We start from the raw sequence: 18,300 nt of genomic DNA, 5'->3' as shown, positions 1-18,300 counted from the left end.
TTTCCATCTGGCTTTACATTCCTGGAGGAATCCGTCTTTTTTACAACACTGACTGAAACACTCTATAGTCTGCAAAATGAGAGACACAGAACATTCCTTGGTGAGGATATCTTCAGGGTAATTGTGATTTGAGGTCTTTCCCTCCTATCTGGTGGCTGGCACATCTCTGGTATTTGCAGTCATTTCTGATAACTCTCTCAGGTGTGGCCAGCTAAGCACTTTCTTCATTGCGTTATCTGTATGAAAAGTCATACTTAAGGGTTTTCAGAGGACGATACCAGATACAGATAAAAAAGCCAGCCCTGAATACCACTCAGCTGGTTTCACCGTATGTGCAGATGTTTGCAGAGATTCAATCACTCTCTCTGTATTTTAAAAGTTCATTCTATAAAATTAATATTAATAACCACCTGAAACTCTCACTTTTTTCTTCTAACTGGGACCTCCAAGCCAGAATTTTAGGTTCAACCCTTCCCTTCTCCCAGGCAGGTGAAATTCAAGAGCCAATAGTGAATAGCTAATATCAAGCCACCCTGCCTATATCTTCCTATCTGATCTTGGTCCCTTAATATCAATAATTTCCCCCTGCTTTATTCTTTTTGGCCAAGTCCTTGCTGTGAGCTCCAGTTCCAGGAATGGAATCCCAGCTTTCATTATCATGATCCTAGCACTTCCAGAAATAGGATAACATCTTACCTTCTAAGGATTGATGCCCCTCTTTTCGAACCCAAATTCCTGAAAATGAATGTTGGCCTTTACCTGGTGAGGGTTTTCCTTGGTACCTTCTTGCTTCCAGCCTCTCTCTTCTTCCTGGAACTTGGGCATGCAGAAACCCTGACTGCTCCCGGGTCAAAGTAGGTGGTATTTCCTCTTTGCTCCTCACTTGTCAGATAACTCATGAGAAACACAGCATTCCCAGCTGGAAGGGGCTTCAACAGTCATCTAGTCCAAACATCCAAGCATGGCTTGCCTAGAAATAAAATCAGGGAACAAATCAAACAACTCCTCAAATTCAGAGACCTCCCCCTTCTCACTCTGAACAAGAATGACTTAAAAGTAGAGCACTTAAAAAACTTTCTCCCTAATGTTAAGGACCAAAGCCATCCTAGAGTCCCACAGATGCTATTTTTCACAGAATGAATTAATAACATCTGGCTAATGATGAGAGGAAGATGAGTCATCACTGTCAGACCCATAGAGAAATGTTTAGATAACAAAAAGGGCACAGAAGATGAGAAGAAGGACCCCCTACTCATCCCTGACTTCTACAGTGATGGCTAACTTTCTTCCCCAAGACCTGGTCATGATGCGGCCATGTCCTCATACCTATAGCTAAAGGCTGGTGGTTAAGCAAGGAGGATTAACTTTATGAGTTTCTGGTGGGTTCTTTTTTTTCATTCTGGGATAATCTACGATTCCGTGGATCTGAACTGCTCTAGTTGACCCTTTATGATAAATAATATCCTTCCTGGACTTAAACTCTAAGTCTAAGGACCTATGGGCAAGCCATGAAAGCAAGGCTTCCACTTCCACCCCAAAGTTTTAGAGCTTCTTTGCAAAACAACCACTCTCCCAGAATACTCCTTGTAAGCTCACCCTCAACCAGGCATATTGCTGACATTGGATCCTTGACTCAAGACTAGTCTGTAAATTTCTGAAATTGCACCCTTACAGACAAGCTGTGTCAGTTAGGGTTCCCCAGAGAAATCAAATGTACAGGATACACACACATACACACACACAGAGACACATGCATATCCTATTGGTTCTTACTCTCTGTGTGTATGTATAGAATTGATTTATGCCATTGTGGGGTCTGGCAAATCTGAATTCCATAGTGCCAACCTGAGATGGGAAATTCCAGTAAGAGTGATGTTGAAGTCTTGAGTCCAAATTCTCTAGGCTGGCAACCCAGGAAGGAGTGGAGGATTTAGGCATGAGGCAGAATTCCTGGAACCCTCAGTTTTTTGCATTTACATTCTCCAACTGAATGGATGAGGCCCACCCACATTATTGAAATAAACTTCCTTTAAAGTCAACTGATTGTGGATGCTAATCCCATCTACAAAATATCTCCACAACAACATATAGGCCAGTATTCAACCAAACAATTGGAAACCATAACCTAGCCAAGTTGACGCATAAAATTAACCATAATGCCAGTTGCCCCATAACCTAGCCCTGACAGACTGGGTACCCAAATGCATTAGGGGAGGCTAGGGATGTGGGAGTAGTGTTTTGTTTTGTTTTGTTTTGTTTTGTTTTTGTGGCCATGGAGAAGGCCCAATCAAGGAAATTTGGGGAGTCCATGAACTGTGGCAGTTTCAGAACAAAATGGAACCAACAAGGACAAATAGAATTCAAAAGGTGCCCTGTTAGAAGCTCTGAAGCCTCTAATGAGATGGTCTTTGACTTCATCAAAGCACCCAGAAGTCTATGATGTACTTAGTAACAATGATGGCAATGCCAGGGCAGAAAAAAGTTCTGGAAGCAGAAAGACTCAGGGGCTTTGACTGGATTATTTGTTGAATCAGGAAGCTGGGAGGTAGCTAAGCAGATAGTGTCAGGTTACCTTGTGCTGTATACTTAGTTGTTAAACTGGATAGAATAATCCCTGAGATGAGGCTCACCCAGGGCTTTTAGAAGGGCCAAGGGAGTAGAATGGTGAAATTGCACAACTCTCAGTCAATGTGTCAACTGTCTCCATGGAGAGCCCTGATAACTGGGGACCAGAAAATACCAGTGGGACCCCAAGCATAGGGAAGGCTCCAGAGGGAATCCTGGAAGCCACAGGAGGTGCATGCTCCTTTCCACACTGGAGCAGGCAGGAACGTGGAATCAGTGGTATGACACAGACACATGCTAGCAGGGGACAAGCAATTCCAGGAGAAAGCAGACCTGATTAATGTGCTGCAGGCTTTGAGAAGATTAATGTGCGGACAAGGGGGAACCAATGAATGTAATTCATGTAGACTTTCAAAAAGGCTCCACACTAGCGATTCCTTTTAAAAGTCACCGCAGGAGTCTGGGTTTTAAAGAAAGCATTTTGAAGTTAATGCCAAGAAAGGCACCTACACTTTCCTGGTGCCACTGTCACAGAGGATGGATAGTTTGTGACCCATGACTTTTACCTTGTGTGGCAATATCTAAGCTGATTTCCTCCTGGTCGTACCCTTCAAGAAGTGACCTCTCCTTCTCTCCCTTCCAAATCCAACCTTCTTCCAAATGTACCTTACTTAACACTTTCTATTTTATGTGTAATGATATGTGTGTCTTATCCCCCAAATAGATTGAAACCTACCTCAGGACAAGGTCAGCGTCTTATCTTTGTAGCCTACCTAGTACTTACGACTAAAATTCCCTGTGAGTAAGAAAACACACAGACTTCAGAACCTGTAATCTTAAGCACTACATTTTACTCCTATGGATACCGGACCAGCACTCAAAATCAGTATGTCCCATACCAAGACTGCTACCCCCCACCCCTACCATGACAGCTGCTCTTCCTGCCTGCCCCCCACCCCTTGAAGAGTGGGGTGACTATCCATGGTGAGTGGGGTGACCATCCTTGGTGAGTTGGGTGACCGTCTTTGGTGAATGGGGTGTGAGTGGGGTGACCATCCATGGTGAGTGAGGTGACCGTCTTTGGTGAGTGGGGTGACTGTCCTTGGTGACCATCCATGGTGAGTGGGGTGACTGTCTTGGTGACCATCTATGGTGAGCGGGGTGACCATCTATGGTGAGCAGGGTGGACTGTCCATGGTGAGTGGAGTGACTGTCCATGGTGAGTGGGGTGAACATTCATCCAGTGACCCAGTCAGAAACCTGGCAGTCAGCTCACTGCTTCCTGCTCGTTCACTTCCCACGGTCAATCTGGCTAGTCACCAAGTCCTGTCCATCTACCCCCTCTTCATCTCCACTGCATCTACCTTAGCCTGGGCCCTTACTGCTGCACCTGTGTTCAATACCTCCAAACTGGTCTTCCTTTCTCCCCTCTTAGCCCTGTACCAATACCTTTCCCAGCCCTGCTGTCAGAAAGAACATTCCAGAGTACAAATCTGGTCATATCAGACCTCTGGCTAACTCTTCAAAGGTGCTGGCTGGCTTGCAGGGCTCACTGTGAGCCCCCTGCTTTCCGTCCCCAGCCTTTTCACCACCCTCTACCCCACCTGCTGCTGTGCTATAGCTGCAGCCAGATGGGTTGTTCTGCAATTCCTTGGATACAATTTGGCTCCTGGGTTTCACCTGTGGGCCCTTATATTTGTTGCTCCTATTACCTCCCACCCCTTCTTTCCCAACCTTCCTCCAACTCTTTCCTGTGGTAACTGCTTACTTGTTCTTTATATCTCACTCCGGTGATTTTTTTTCTCTGAAAAAATTTCTCTGTGTCCCCAATCTGGGTGTATTGCCTTTATAATGTGCTCATTCATTCATTCATTCAACAAATATTTATGGGGCAACTACACTGAGTAGGCCTTAAGTTAAGTTAGGGTGATATAATAGTGAACAAAACAGGGTTCAGTAACTAATGAGGGGCATGAATAATCTTACAAGGGATTATAAAAAATATCATAAGTATAATACCACCACTGCCATCACTCCCACCACCACAGGGCCTTTGCGTGTGCTGCTCCCATACTCTGGAACTCTCTCTCCCCTTTGTCTGGCACTCTTACAGATTTGAACACAATTATTTCTCTAGACTAGATCAAATTCCCTTCCTTTGTGCTTTTTACCACATTTTGTACTTCTGCATCAAAGTATTTGATACAATGACAATTTTATATGTATTTTTATAGTTGTTTGATTAATGCTATTAACTCCTCTAGAATGCAAGCTTTGTAAGTACAGGGTCATGTCCAATTTGCTCACCTGGGCCTTGCATAATAGAAACTCCACAGCTATCAGTTGAATGTAGAAGCCCAAGGGAAGTGAATAGTAGAAGAACCCAACCCGGTTTGGGTGGGTGTAGAGAAAGCTGCTCTGAGGAAGTGATAAATCGGGGATCTTGAAGGAAGGGTAGGAACTAGGCCAAGAACCAGTGGGCAAAAATGGTGTTCCAGGCAGCAAACACAGCTTTGTGAAAACTCTGTAGCTAGAAGGCCTTGTATTTTCAGGCAGAGGCTTCCAAAGTGGGGTACATGTTCCCTACGGAGTGCATGAGATGATCCATTAGGAAGCAGGAAGAAAAAAAGTAGATTTGTTCACGCTGAGTTTGTACTCTCACTTAGTAAGAAAGAAATTAAGCTCGACTACCTATTTAATGCACAGGCTGACACCAGCAGCCTTAGCATGTGTTACGGAGGGTGACATGTCTTACAGCTGCAAGATGATCCTGAAAGAAGAATGGCTGCAAAATAACAGCTGTTGACCAACTCACAGATGGTATTACCTCATCAAAACCAACCCTCACAGAGTGGACATGTGACTTAAAGACGATTTTGCAAAGAAGTATGCTAATAATGGAAGTACAACTGAATAAGATGAAAATGGCTGAAATGACACTGTCTCTGACCAGAACAAGCTCTGTCAGCCCCATTGTGAGATAAAAATGATTATTTAATAAGATATGACAAGAAAGCTGCCAAAAGGATATAAAATCATCACCAAATATTTGAAATATGGATTTATCTCCTTTGTGGTTAATATTGACCCTTGCCCCAGTTGTACCTCTCCTCATCTTACTATATTAGTTAATGGGGATAAAACAGATGTATAATTTATAAATAAATAAACATATAAGCATACATGAATTTTGCATATGTTTGTAAATGTACATGCATTTGGCATACAAGATTATTTTGTTGTTTACTTGTTTACTTGTTTTTCTAATTGAAGAATACAATCATAACTTTGGAAACCATTGCATTAGAGAGCAGAAAGTTCAATGCAGTAAACTGGGGGTGGGGAGAATGTTAAGAAATTAGACTGAAGAGGTAAGGAGGGGACAGATCACTATCATAGAACTGATCATACAATTTATAATTGTTACTTTAGGGCTTCTTAACCTGGCATCTCAGATTAAGTTATAATATAACTTGGCTATAAGTTATAGCCAATGATTTGGATATGACCATTTTGTAGAGATAATTTGTGACTTTCATGTAATTCTCTAAGTGTCTACAACTTAATACATGTCAAGAAATGTGAATTGTCTGCTTCTCCCATGTAAACTGTATTCCTTGTTCTCAAATGCTCTCATCTTTATACATAAATATATGATATGTAATAGGCGCTCAACAGGGTGTCTTAGTTTGCCAGGCTGCTGTGACAAATACCACACATTGGGTTGACTTAAACTAAAAGAATTTGTTAGCTCACGGCTTTGGAGGCAAGAAGCCCCAGATGAGGGCATCAGCATGCTTTCTCCCCGAAGTCTGTGGTGTTCCAGTGCTGGATCGCTGCTGTCCTTGGGTTCCTTGGGTTGCAACTCTGCTTTTCATCACATGATGCTCTTTTTCTCCCTGCGTCTGCTCTCCTCATTTCTGCTGACTTCCAGCTTCTTCCTGTGTGGCCATCTCCTTATAAAGCCTCCAGTAGGGTGGATTAAGACCCATTCTGATTCAGTTGGCCACAGCTTAACTCATAATAACATCTTTAAAAGGTCCTATTTACAAATAAAGTCACACCTACAGGAACACACATTAAGATTAACAGCATGTGTTTATTGGGGAACATAATCTAATCTGTGATGCAGGGAGTTAATGATTATTGAATGAATGAATGGTTTATCTCTTGCTTTCTCTTCTGGCAATGGAAGAGAAAAGAACCAGAAAGTCACATCCAGTCAAAATTGTTTCTCTCTCATGCAAGGAGAGTCTTGTCAGTCTTATTTAACCAATACTTAGATAGAGTTTACTGCATATCAGACACTGGTGTAAGTCTTTTAGCAATACTAACTCCTTCAATCTTCAATATAAACCTAAAAGTAAGTACCATCACTGTGCTATTTTTCAGATAAGGAAACTGGATACAGTGCAGTTAAGTGGCTTGCCCAGGTCACACAGGTAGTAAGTGGTGGTGTCAGGTGTCAAACCGAGCCAGTCTGACCGCAAATCTGTACGTGTATTCAGTACACTGTGGCATAACCTTCATATCAGCTGCCTTCACAAAATAATCAATGCCATCAAAAGATGCTCAGTATAGCCTGACAGCAAAGATACCTGCCACAACCTCCCTCACTCCTTGGCAAAGAGTGATCTTTAAAAGCAGAGTAAGGGGGCATGCGATGATGGATCAGCAGGCAGAATTCTCACCTGCCAAGCCGGAGACCCGGGTTCGATTCCCAGTACCTGCCCATGCCAAAAAAAGAGCAGAGTTAGATTTAGTTGGGTTCATGCAGCTACCAATGTTATAGCTTGAGTAGATAGTACCACTTTATAGGATAGCAAATTATTCACAAAAGCCATGAGATCATATTTAATGTTTTATTGTGGAACTTCTGCAGAATTTTCAAACATATAAAAGTACAGATAAAAATATAATGAACCTTCATGGATCTATTACCCAGCCCCAACAATTGTCAGCACATGGCCAATCATGTTTCATCCACATTCTCAGCCATTCCTTTCTCCCCTTGACCAATTTATTATGTTTAAGTAAATCCCAGATGTTTCAGTTAGCTTATGCTGCTCAAATGCAGCATACCAAAAATGGGCTGGCTTTTTCAATGGGGATTTTACTAGCTTCAAACTTACAGTTCTAACTCAAAAAAATTGTCCAAGGCATCAACAAGGGGACACACTCACTAAAGAAAGGTCGATGGCATCTGGGGCTCCTCTGTCACATGGGAAGACACATTGCAATGTCTGCTGGTCTTTTTCTCCCAGCTTCTGGTTTTAATGGAGGTGTCCAAAATCTGTCCAAAATGTCTCTGGACATTACTTTCTCTCTTACCTTCATCTGGGGCATTTTCTTTCTCCATCTCCAAACGTCTCTGAGCTCAGAGACCTCAGTGTCCTCTCATAAAGGATGGTAGGTCACATCTCCATGCAAACAGTCTAATCAAATGGTCCCACCCACTGTAGGTCTGCCCCCAGAAGAATGGATTAGGAGAATATGGCTGCTCTAGTTTGCTAGCTGCCGGAATGCAACACACCAGAGACGGATTGGCTTTTAATAAAAGAGGATTTATTTTGTTAGTTCTTCAGAGGAAAGGCAGCTAACTTTCCATTGAGGTTCTGTCTTACGTGGAAGGCGCAGGATGGTCTCTGCTGGTCTTCTCTCCAGGTCCCTGGGTTCCAACACCTTTCCCTGGGGTGACTTCTTTCTGCATCTCCAAAGGCCTGGGCTGAGCTGCAAGTGCTGAGATGAGGAATGTCGAGCTGCTTAGGCTGTGCTACATTGCACTCTCTCATTTAAGCACCAGCCAATTAAGTCAAATGTCACTCATTGCAGCAGACACGCCTCCTAGCCGACTGCAGATGTAATTAGCAACAGATGAGGTTCACGTACCATTGGCTTATGTTCGCAGCAACAAAACTAGCTATGCTCACCTGGCCAAGTTGACAACTGAATCTAACTAACACAATGGCTTTTCTGGAATACAGAACAGTTTCAAACCAGCACACCAGATATCAATATTTTCATATTGGAACTTTAAAATATTGTATTGCCCACTTAGAAGCTGTCTGGAATTGAAATCAAGAGGCTTGATTTTGAGTCTTGCCACCACAACTTTCCAGCTCTGTGCCCTTGGGGGACAGCTTCTCTGAGCGGCAGTTTCACCATATGGTTTAAGGATTAGTTAAGTCAATACCTACCTGCTAAGGAAGGCTTCAACTGAACCTCAGTGTGACCCTGCTCTCATCTTGTCCCAACATGAGAGTCTAAGAGCCTGGATCCCCCTTTACTGGGTATATTCCACATCAGAGAAACTAGACTTGCTGTGCTGGAGGTTCAGCTACTCACACACACACATACACACACTGCCCATAAGATGTGAGCCTAGATATTCTCTGCTCCCACAGATCAATTCAACACTCTGCACTGGCACAGGGAGGCTGACCTGTACAGACTTCAGCAATGGACTCTCTAGCCATCTGACTTCAAGTTGGGATTGACCAATGAGCAGCAGAGACTGGAGGGTGGAAGGAGAGAGTGGTTGGCTGTCTCTTTACTAAGTTGTCATGGGCAGCTGTGCCTTTCTATCATTCTCCAGGTGGTGGGGTGATAGTGCAGCCCTGGTCCACTCTACTGACCCTTGTGATTGCCTTCCACTGTGCCAAACCCCTTGCAAATAGTCTTTATTAAACTCTCCTCAATTACCAAGTTTGAGCGTGCCATCTGTTTCCTACTGGGACCCTGAGTGATACAGATGCTAGAGAAAGCAGTTTAACAGAGAATCCATATTTGGTATGTGGAATAAATGTATTCACTAAGAATTCCATTAGGAGAACTTCAAGTGCTCATCAGTTTCACTTTCCCTGAGTCTCCAAACTGTCGTGTTCCAAGCAATCCAACTTTATGGGAAACTCAACTAATGCCTCCTCCACATCCCCCACCCTCTGCCTTTCCAAAGGAGTCACTCAGATCCCTGAAGTCTGCTATTGTCCTTTATTGCGTCTTGACAGAGGTGGAAGCCAGCCCCTCTCCTTTCCCATGGTATCACTTTATTTCCTTTCCTCTATGATACCAGCATCCTCTTTCCCCATCCCTGTCTCTTGAGCTTGCCTGGTGAAAGCAGCTCAGTCACAATGGGCAGCTCTAGCATCAGTGCCCCCTCCTCTCTCCTTCCTCCCTTACTCACACACATGCAAAACTGCTTTGGTGGTTTAAATTTCTATGACCACTTTCATTTCAAATGTGGTGATTCACCAGGTTGGCCATTTCTGCTCTGCACTACACAGTTAATTTCCACCGGGGCTAATTGGATGCCCTTTCATTTTCCCAACTAACATTGTCTTAACGTGGTTTCCACTACCTCTCACCGGTATAAATATTTATAACTCCACTCTAAATATGTTTTGAAAAACCTGTCCAATTTTACCAGGAATAATATTATAATCAAAGCTAGCTACAACATTTCCTTCTCTGGCAGCTTGCTTTAGAAGCAAGAAAACATTTCTTCTTGCTTGTAAAATAAAAATGGAAATGAAAACTTGACCTCTACACACCAACACAACACTGTGTGAACTTATTTCTTTATTAAAAATACCAATACTAATAAACTACAAAGTAATCCTGCCCAGATATAGCAAGAGATACCTATTTTAATGAGGTATTGATACAGCTGGCAAATTTGATGTCCCCCTGATTTCATTAAAATGGGATTAAATGTGTGTGTGTGTGTGTGTGTGTTTGCATAGCCATAAGGATAAACTCAATGACCAAAAAGTACAAATGCTGTTTGAAGTTAATTAAAATGCCCCCTTCCGGATTTGGGGGCAGCAGTAAAGCAAACACCATCTCCCTGCCAACTTTGCTCTCCCTGTCACCAACATACAGTTTGGAGTCAGCCAGCATTTCTGCTGTTAGAGTTTTTCTAGTTCAGTTAGTTAATGGACTGAGGGCATGAATGTCACCCTTCCCAGAGCCATCAGTTAGCTGGCGCCTGCTGACACTCATCTCCACCCAAACCTCCAGCAGGCACCTTGAAATAAGGGGTCTTCCCTGAGCTACGCCAGGATTTTCTACTCTTGTTACGGCAAGAGGTGGCCTGGGTCCTTTTTTCCAGGGTATGGACAGATGAATAAAAAAAATGGATATAAAATAAATAATAAGGGGGATAAGGGGTAAAATAGATGGAAACATTAGTGGTCAATGAGAGAGAGGGGTAAAGGATATGGGATGTATGAGTTCTTTCTTTTTATTTTTTTTTCTGCAGTGGTGCAAATGTTCTAAAATGATCATGGTAATGAATATGCAACTACGTGATGATATTGTGAGTCATTGATTGTACACCATGTATGGACAAAATGTGTGTGAAGATTTGGCAATAAAAATATTTTTTGAAAAGCTCTCCAGGGGGGCGGACCATGGTGGCTCAGCAGGCAGAGTTCTCTTCTGTCATGCCGGAGACCCAGGTTTGATTCCCGGTGCCTGCCTGTGCTAAAAAATGCTCCCCGGAGACTCAAATAATAAACAAAGAAGTGTTTTGCTATAAAAAAAACAAAACAAAACAACAACAACAACAATGGAGTAGCTTGGGACAAGGTGGGAAGTCTCTGGGAGCCAGGTCTGCTGAGATGGACTCGAGACAGACCGGCCTGATCCCCCAACCCCAACCGACCTCCCCACCCAGCATGACCCCCACCTGGCTAACCCCCACCCAGCATGACCCCCACCTGGCTAACCCCCACCCAGCATGACCCCCACCTGGCTAACCCCCACCCAGCATGACCCCCACCTGGCTAACCCCCACCCAGCATGACCCCCACCTGGCTAACCCCCACCCAGCATGACCCCCACCTGGCTAACCCCCACCCAGCATGACCCCCACCTGGCTAACCCCCACCCAGCATGACCCCACACCTGGCCTGACTTCCCACATAGAAGAGGTGGCAGGAACCAGAAGCCCTGCACAATCTTCACAGTTTTAAGATAAAAACACCTTCTATTTTTCCTTATTAGCTCTCAGCCTCCCATCTTGGGAACTTAGAAGGAATAGGTGAAAAGTAAAGAAATGCACCTGTGCCACTCCTTTCTGGGTGCATGCTACTGTCCTGTTCTCTACACCTGTCCTTTCTATACCCCTTGTTCCTTCACTTACTCAGCCATTCCCATCAAGTCTACTAAGAAAGGGTAGCACAGCCAAAGGAAATAAAGAGATTTCACGCTGAAACCTCTAAATCTCTCTATACTTTCTCCCTCAAATTAAGCAGCGATGCTGTATTGGAAACCTGTCTGCAGAACTATTCAGTTCTTTCTTGCTGGTCTGTCGTTAGGAGGTCAGGGATAGCCTGGGCTTGAGTGGCAGGTAAACATGGATGTTATTTATTAGTGTGCAACTCTGGGATGTTATGTAACCTCTCTGAGCATGGAGTTCCTCACTTGTCAAGTAGGGAAAACACTAGGGTTTAATGATAGACTTATTGTGATGATTAAATTAGATAAGGATGTAAGGAAATTTTAGGCAGAACTTGAAATATATCAGGTCTTCAACTACACAAAAGGCATGATGTTGTCTGTCTAAGTCATTCTGAGGGCACAGAATTTACATTTTCTTTGGAAATGAATAATTTAAGTACCCACTATGAATATAGAAATCATGAGACTTACCATTGGGGAAACCCTTGCCTGGAAACTTTGAAAATAGTTGGAGCAGCTTCACCAAAATACTCCCTGACTCCTAGTTTTCTAACAAATCTTATAGGAACAAAATTCGCCCTAGAGTATCAATTCCTCTTTTAAGTGGATTAGAATCCCAAATGAAGACATAATCCTGTTTCTGGACTGAGTTGTGATAGCTCTTCCCAAGTCCTGAAAACTTAAATCCGGTTCCTGGTTCCACTTTTGCTCCCACTACAAACTCTTCTCCTTATTGCAGCAAGGCAAATCTTTTCAAAATATCAGATGGCATCCCTCCTTGCTCCAAAGCAACTTGCTCCAACTTCCCATCTCACTCGGGGTAAAATCCCAAGTCTTTGTGGTGACCTGCAAAGCCCCCTGTATTAGTCAGTGTTCTCTAGGGAAACAGAATTGACAGGAGGTATCTGTAAATGTATGAGAATTTATAAAATTGTCTCACACAATTTTGGAGATGCACGAGTTCAAGTTCTGTAGGGCAGGCTGCAAGCTGGGAACTCTAATGAAGGTCTTAGACGAATTCCCCAGGAGAAGCTGGCCAGCTGAAGTAGAGATGGCAATTCTCTCTTCTGACTGCTGAAATCATCACTTCTCCTTTTAAAGCCTTCAACTTATTGGATGAAACTTTCGTCATTGCTGAAGGCGATCTCCTCAGTTGATTGTAGATGTAATCAGCCGTAGATGCAATCAACTTAATGATGATTTAAGTCCACAAAATGTCCTCACAGTAACTATTAGGCCAGTGCTTGCTTGACCAAACAACTGGGCACCATCACCTGGTCAGACTGAAGCATGAACCTAAACATCACACCCACCCCCCCGACATGGCCCCCTCCCGTCTCTCCAAGCTGAACCTCTCAGTCACATTGATTATCAAGCGCACTAAGTACATGCCAGCCTCAGGGCCTTTTCATATGCTTTGCTCAGCCCGGAAGTTCTTTTCTACCAGAAATCCACATGACGTACTCTATCACTTTTTTTTTTTCTTTTGCATGGGCAGGCACTGGGAATTGAACCTGGGTCTCTGCATGGCAGGTAAGAAATCTGCCACTGAGCCACCATGACCCACCCCATACTCTGTCACTTTTGAAAGGACTCTTCTCAAACATCACCTAATCAATGAGGCCTTCCCTAAACTCTTAACAAAATAAAATAGTTTTCATGTGCACACACAAACACACACATGACCACTACAACATTACTTTCTACACCCTTATGCTGTTTTCCTTTTTCTTCATGACCCATGTCACCACTTGGCATGCTATGCATTTAGTCATCATCCCCATGTTTTCTGGGACATCATCCACTGTGGTATCCCTTGTGCCTCAGAACAACGTCCACAAAAGGCAAGCACCCCATAACTGTTGAAAGAAGAGTGAATTTGTCTGTAGAAGAGCGGTTTCTGTGATTTCTCGTCCTCGGTTGTACCACACGTTGGTCACTGCTGGAAACCTGTGGAGGCCTCCACTGCCCAAAGCACTGTGGGCCTGGCACTTTGAGGCTCAGCACAACTTCAGAAAGGAGTGGAGGGACAAGCACACTTCAGTTTTATATGTTGGGGAGCAGTTATATAAAAGAGAATATGAGTATGTATGAAAAAATGCAAGAACCAAAACTGATCTCTCCGAAAGACTGATCTAGAAGACAAAGAAATGCTGAGGCCTTCTTTGGAAAAGAAACTTTCCATTTCAGCAGTGGGCTGCAAAGGCAGGGAGAAGCAGGGGACTGGTCCTTGGAGCCCAATTCATGAGAGCGCAGAGAAATTAAGCATTCCTTTTCCTCAGGATGTAGTAGTTATCTCTATATCTCCAGAGCCTGGTGAAGTAGCAGGCACAGAGGAGGTGCTTGGTGAACACACGTGGAATGATGGAGGAGAATGCCAGTGTGGCATGGAATGGAATGGAAGATAAAGCTGGGGCAGAAACAGAGAACCTACTGGAAACTGTTGAGATTTGGTATCTGGCAGTTGGCCAGAGGCTGAGGCACTTCTGAGCCTGGAGAGGCCCCTCCTTAAAGAGGGAAGGGATGGTACCACAAGAGGTCAGAGGAGGTGGTTGTTGGGGTCAGTTTTTCTTCTATCTTCAGCAATTCCAAAACAGTTCTGGGGTTACTAAGCTGCAATATTACCTTGAGCTATGGATCATCTGAGCTTATTCTGGGCCCTGATGGGGCACGTCCCTTTGGGCTCAATATGCACAATCAAGGACCAGGTAGGCTGCACAGTTTTTACTCAAGGACAGGGAACCTGGTCTGTGTGTATTGATGTCAGCTGGCTCTCTATCTTCCCTTTCTTTATCTGTGTGTGTGATTTCTGTTTCATTTAGAGCCAACATATACACCAAGTCAGCCCCCCTTCACTGATTTCCGGAAAAATCCAGTCAAACCAATAATTTCATGGTTTTTAAAGACAGAAGTGAAGATGAATTACTTTGTGCAACACATGATCTCATGGCATCTTGACAGCTTATTCTTCCTTTTACTCTCCCTTTTCAAAAAAAAAACCCATAAATAAATAAGGCATGCTCTCCTCTCAAGCAGAATAACTTTGGCCCTTTCTCTGAAACTTTGGCACGAGAGAACAGCCATGCTTCAAAGGAATTGACTCCACAAGTGAGCTTATAGAGGCATTTTCCCCAGAAAGGCAAGTCCCTTCCTAAGAGAAATTCTTGTGCCCCCTACTAAAGAAATGACTTTTTTTTTCTTTCCATCTCATTGTGCCTGAGAGCTGCAGCTGAGTAGAGAAGGCATCTATCACGCAGACTGTCTCCTGACCCAGACCCCGTGTGCTCGTGGCTAAGTTCTTCAATAAAACAACAAGTAAAACCTCAGAGAACTTTTTCATTGTTATCTCCATGGAGCTGTGAGAACACACAATCGCCATGTTGGTCCCAGCAGCTCTGCAGTGATGGAAGATTGTACTGGGGCTTCTGAAGTGTCACATGACAATCCCTTGCTCAGACATCTAGGCCTTCAAATCAGATACCAGCTGGTGGCATCTACAGAGGTGAGCAAAGTAAAGAACCTCTAACTAGATGATGCTTTTGGTAGTTGGTCCAATCTGGCAACATCACCTCCAAGAAACGGGAAAAGGGGAACTTCAGGAGCTACTGTTCAGCCAAGAGAACTACTTCATAGAATTCACGGGAGACGCTCTCACCTTGGCTTGAGTGCTCCAGGAGGAAATTTGAGTATCAGAAAGATTAACTACCCTAGCTGCTCAGCAGGGGATGGCCCGTCTGACCTATCAGATGTCTCTGGGACAGATTTCTGTAATGAATGAGAAAGAATCCATAAATGAAAACATGTGCTCCATCAATTTGTCTTCATTGGCACCGCAGCAGTGTAGCTTTGTTTTGTTCAAGGTTATTTAAGAATAACTTCGAAGTGTGGAGGAAAGAGAGTTTGGCTGACCTCACCCTCTGTCCTTCTCTACTACTTTTCTCCCATCACCTTTTTATTCTTTCTTTTCGGGGGACACAGATATGGGAAGAAGACGATGTTACAAAGATGATGTGAGTACAGGAAAGGGTGGAGGCAGCTCAATGGCTGATTAAAGATGCTCTTGAATTTCCATAAGAACTTCCTTATTCTTCCATTTTTTCCAGACCTCCTAGCCAACTCTGTCAGCACGTATGATCTAAGATCTTGGTACCTGTGGATAAGTGATGCTAGATGCTACTTCTGTATCATTAAAAGTCCCATGCCTATAAATATCAGAGAAAACCAGTGGTTTTATAGCCTGCTAAACACTTAAGTCATTTTTACAATGTGTGACTAGAGCCCTTTCTCCCATCTGCTGTACACTCATTATGCTGTCATCAATATCCTTCTAATCTTTTTAAGTTGTAAATAGATGAGCCACAAAATGGGAAAGATAAGACATATACCGTAAGTGAGTTGAGAGTTCATTCTGTTGTAAGCGTTACTTGGTGTCAGTACTAATTTTTTCACCTAATGACCTGCACGGGAATAAACATGAGTCAGAGAAAAAAATGTTTGCGCTGACTGTTGTAATTCTTATGCTTTAATTTCTGGGTACCAGAAGTTTTCATGGAGACCCTCTGTGTGTGCCTCCCTCTCTCCCAGTACTTAGGGCTGTTTAAGGCTTCCCCCGTCCAGCATTACCTCCAGCCAGAGCCCTGTCAGGTCCAACAGGACCCTCTTCCCCACCCCACCCCATGCCCATACTGCGTCCACCCTGCCCAAACACGCAGGAAGGAGGCGCTAATCTTCTTCTCAAAGACTTCAGCATCCTTTCCTTCCCCTAAAGCTGAATTGTAAGCACTTTTCTAAACTCTAACTACCGTCTCTTCAATATACCAAATTTGTATGAATTTTATCTTCTGTGGGTTCTTTAGTATTTTTAACCAGCATCAATATCTGTAGTTTTTCCTAATGCTTTGCACTGTTTACTTTTTAATCTTTTTTATTCTTTTAGCCCCTCTGTCTCCTATTCTGCACCCCCCACACACACACACACACAGAGTAAAAATATCTCTACCCAATACTCCAACTGCTAGGATTCCTTTTACCATACAGTTATTTCCACTCTCTATCCCATTGTCTACTACCCTGTGATGAGACACTCCAACTTGCAATGAGCACATTCTCTCATCCCAAGCAATGATGGCAACGACTTGCTAAGCTCTGTATAATCCCTAATATAGAAATGAGAAAACTAAGAGTCAGAGTGCTTAGGAATCTGTCTAAAATTAAACTGCTAGCAAGTGATGGAGCTGGGATTTAATTTATGGTCTTTTTGTCCCCAGAGCCTGCTCTCTTAACCCATAGCCTGGTCATGGGATAGAATAGTTGAAATCAGTTCTGACACCAGTACTTGGTTGCGCTACCCCTCCTCCTATATTTCTAGACTTCACGTCTTTCCACATTTCCTGGTTTTGGAGGGAGGCCTTTGCACATTCTGTTCCACCTTTGCCCTGCTGGCCCCAGATGCCCTGAGTCTAGTCAGTGCCACTCAACAACCTCTTCAGGTCCCACTCTTCATCCTCAGAACTCCCAACCCTTCCTTCAAATACCTGATGAACTCAACCTAAGTGTTCTTTGACTCCTTAGTATGGAACAACCCCATATTTAGAATCATTCAAGCAGTTATTTCAGAAACTGTTTATAAATAGTAGTGTTTGTCCTTCACGTATTTTTCTAGTTAAATTGTGAACATGACCTTCCCACTCTTCCTAGCCTGGAAATAAGAAAAACCTGTGGGTTGAAATTAATAAAAATGGTTTATAATGGCTGGTGCACGCCAAGTTCCTTTTATAATTAAAATAGATATGTCTGAAATAAATAAACAAAACTTTAGAAATGCATAAGATTTAAACAAGATTCAAAGATATTTCTGTTTTTAGGATTTCATTGTTTTTCTGTGCTCTTATTGAGGGACATAAGAGCAATCTATTTTCAGCCTTCCTGTTGTTTGATTTAAAGGTCTATGCATGGAAGAGGCAAAAATATCTAGATCTGGGGCTAGGTAGGTGTGAATTCCAAATTGATGGCAATTAGTATTTAATAAGGTATCAGGTTGACTAAGGTTCTTTTTATATTGATGTCAGTCTGCTCTCAAAATAATTTTTATTCTGAATCTAGACTGTTCATATGAATTTAATATTATTAGAATGCATTCAAATTGGAATGTTCTTAGCAATCCTCACCTGTTCTCCAGATGAACCTTACAATCATATCGCCAAATTATAAAAATTAGTCCCATCAGAATATTTAATTGGGTTTTTGATTAACAGATCAAATAAATTGTGAAAAATTAATATTCAGTCTTGTTATCTAGAAACCTGGCATATGTACCCATCTTTTCTGAAACTTAATTTTATAAGTAGTAAGGTGTCTTTTACTATTGTACCTCTCAAAGAAACAGCTCTTGAATTTATATATCAATTATATTTAGTTTTCTGCTTTCTTTTTTTAATGCTATCTGCTTTTACCTCTGCCATCTCCATCTTTGCTTTTCCTTAGGTTTGTTTCATTTTTACTCATCTCTTTTTTTTTCTAAAATGAGGAAATTGTTTAAGTCTATGAGTTTAC

The 18,300-nt window shown here is 42.9% G+C and overlaps 2 long non-coding RNA genes across 3 annotated transcripts in view; one reads left to right on the top strand and one right to left on the bottom strand.

Moving 5' to 3' along the window:
- LOC143663719 (uncharacterized) overlaps nt 1-18,300 on the bottom strand; it is a 30,532-nt gene that overhangs the window by 9,696 nt on the left and 2,536 nt on the right. The window contains exon 2 of the long non-coding RNA XR_013166145.1: nt 760-970. This is a non-coding gene — a long non-coding RNA (uncharacterized LOC143663719). The remainder of the gene's footprint in view (nt 1-759; nt 971-18,300) is intronic.
- LOC143687371 (uncharacterized) overlaps nt 14,410-18,300 on the top strand; it is a 46,077-nt gene continuing 42,186 nt past the window's right edge. For both annotated transcript variants that reach the window (XR_013177512.1, XR_013177513.1), the window contains exons 1-2: nt 14,410-14,456; nt 14,978-15,250. This is a non-coding gene — a long non-coding RNA (uncharacterized LOC143687371). The remainder of the gene's footprint in view (nt 14,457-14,977; nt 15,251-18,300) is intronic.

Source organism: Tamandua tetradactyla, chromosome 1 (genome assembly GCF_023851605.1).
Source record: "Tamandua tetradactyla isolate mTamTet1 chromosome 1, mTamTet1.pri, whole genome shotgun sequence".
Classification (NCBI taxonomy): domain Eukaryota; kingdom Metazoa; phylum Chordata; class Mammalia; order Pilosa; family Myrmecophagidae; genus Tamandua; species Tamandua tetradactyla.
The sequence above is the reverse complement of the archived record's forward strand: the minus strand, read 5'-3'. Positions and strand labels throughout refer to the sequence as shown.